General features: G+C 43.0%; 1 pseudogene; it reads right to left on the bottom strand.

Moving 5' to 3' along the window:
* Positions 1–284: 284 nt before the first annotated feature.
* Positions 285–2,326, bottom strand: LOC144372821 (melanoma inhibitory activity protein 2 pseudogene; annotated as a pseudogene).
* Positions 2,327–2,585: the final 259 nt, after the last annotated feature.

The following is a 2,585-nucleotide window of genomic DNA, read 5'->3' as shown; positions in this document are numbered from 1 at the left end:
TCCCCAGAGGCTAGATGACATACATGAAAATCCCATTGTTGTTTATAGAATAGTGGATCAATCAAATTCAATGCTGTAATCTTTAGAGTAAAATAGAATGGAAATAATTTACTCATAATATCATATTTAAACCATCTTTATTTCCAAAATACTATCCTAAGAATTATAGTTTTATTTAGCTTCAGTCAGAGCAAAAGTATAATCACTTACTTAAGTAAAAGCAATTACTTAAAAACTAAAAATGAGAGGTAAGTCAAATTACTTTTGAAGAGAGATCAAAAATATCAGGTTTCTTGTTGATGTTCAGTAGCAGGCTCACCTGAAGGTGGAATGAAGCCTTAAGGGCACTCACTTCTACTTTCAGAATACAGGGGTGGGGGGAGGAAATCCAGCTCTTGGGGTAAGGTCATGAGGAAAATACCTCCATTCATAGACATCTGGCATTGCAAAAAATGGAGGGGGTGGTAGGCCGGGAGGTGCCCCATACCTGTTTCCTGGAGGAGGCAGAGGGGAAAATGGTCCTCTTCTCATGAACTGGAGGAGGTGGAGGGGAAAATGGTTCTCTCCTCATGAACTGACTCCTCGGGTCCACAGGAAACAATTCACCTCTGACTGGAGGAAAAGGTGCCAACAATGAGCCAGAGCCAGTTGCTTGGTTTTCAGCAGGGAGAGATGAATCGGGGACATTGGAATCATCAAGATTGATTTTGGTCTCCTTTCTACTGGATTGACTTTCTGAAGACATAGGCCCATCCTCTTTATCCAAAGAAGGCAGATTAGAACCTCTGAGTTCTGCTGGTCGCGATGGTCTACCATAATTCGAATAACATCCACCTTGCCAAGGAGGACCCAATGGTGAGGGACCATTGGGGGAATGCTTTCTGCCCAATGCTGCATTTGAAACACCAAGTGCACAGGGATCTTCCTCTACAAGTTCAAATTGAAGCTCCCTTTCAGTTAACTTTTGTCTGTTGTGAGCGTTTTGTTTCATGAAATAATGGAGGTTTCTTTCAGCAATCCAAGCCGCCAACTCACTCTCATGTGCTTTTTTCTCACAGTAAATAATCTTCCCCTGACAGGATTGAATGGTTCTCTCCAATTCTTCTTTAAGATATTTGGCTTGCTTTCTGTAGGTCTCCAGCTCTTCTCTTGTATGGCCCATCTCTTCTTTGACCTTGGAAAGTTTCTCCTCTTGCCCCACCCGGTAATTTTCCTCTACTCTGAGTTCCCATGGAGTTTCATCATATTTTCTTGATAGCATTCCATCATGACTTTAAATTTCTGCTGAAGGTTCTCATTCTCACCTTCAAGCCATGTATTTTCTGATAACAAGGTTGCCTGTTCAGTCTTCAGACTTCTAATCTGTTCTCTGAGGTCTTCCTTTGTTTTCTCTACTTCAGATAATAAAGCACAGTTTGATATCTTTGTCCTTCTAATGTTTCTAAGGAGGCCTTTAGCTTAGCACCATCAACCAGTTTCTTCAAAGCTCCTTTGGGCTCATCATCCAAGTGAGCACCAATTCCTGATTCACTCGTCATTCCCCATTCCAAGTTCCCAATGTCTGTTTGGGCTTCCTTGGTTGGAGAAGACCTATCTTTCATCTTCAGCAAGCCTTCAGTAAGAGACTCCATGTGATTTTCTTTATCAGTTTGAACTTGTTTTGCATGGAATTGAGAGTCTTCCAATGTGGTGCTCTCTTTACATTGGACACGTCCTTGTTCCCTCCATGCTTCAGCGTCTCCTTGTAAGATGGGTTTCTGACTTTGCTGAAGCTGGGAACGTTCATCCAAGGCTTCCTTCATTGCCAGCTGAAGTTCTTCCTCACTCATTTGAAACAGTCTCAAGTTTGTTTTAGTTTCAGCTATTTGTGATCTACTGATTCTGATTCACCTTCAAAGGACTTTATCCTTCTCGGTATATCTGCCATGATTTCATCCTGTTTACAATGTTTGGCCTTTTGTTCTTTTAGCTCTTTTTCTAGAAAGAGTCTTTCATCCCCATGGCTCGGTTTGGACCTATGCAGCTTTTCATAGGTTGCCTCCAAATTTGGGACGTCTCTTAGACCCTTCTCAGAATTGCTGCCCTTTAAAGTTGACTCTAAGCCTTCAAGCTCTTTTTGAACAAGGCCAACTTTCTCTAGTAGTTCACATTTTTCTTCAATTCTTCTAGAAAGTTTTAAAGCCAGCTGTTTTTCTCTTCCCACATAAAGCCTGCTTCTAACACACTGAAAACTTCTCCACAAAAACAAAAGAAGAGCAAAACATCCAATAGCTCTACACATCACCAACTCCCAAGGAACATCATAAGGATTAGGGCCTGGCTTCATGTCTTCAGACAATGCTGCCCAAACCCTGCCTACTTCTTCCAGGACCACCCGCTAATATGGCTGTAGGGCAGTCCTTGGTGCCTCCATCAAGCTAAGTTGGCTTTGGCTCTTGCAACCACAACCACAGCCTGCCCAGGCAGGCCAACATAGGCTGTGAACACTCAGGTGTTTGGTGAGGAACTCAAACCTGCACCAGGCAACGGAACAGACCACTGAGAATGCCTGCAAGGGGGGGTTGTGAAGGTGGGGAGCTGGGGGG

The sequence above is a fragment of the Ictidomys tridecemlineatus genome, unplaced genomic scaffold (assembly GCF_052094955.1).
Source record: "Ictidomys tridecemlineatus isolate mIctTri1 unplaced genomic scaffold, mIctTri1.hap1 Scaffold_1663, whole genome shotgun sequence".
Classification (NCBI taxonomy): domain Eukaryota; kingdom Metazoa; phylum Chordata; class Mammalia; order Rodentia; family Sciuridae; genus Ictidomys; species Ictidomys tridecemlineatus.
This window is presented reverse-complemented; position numbering and strand designations above follow the sequence as displayed.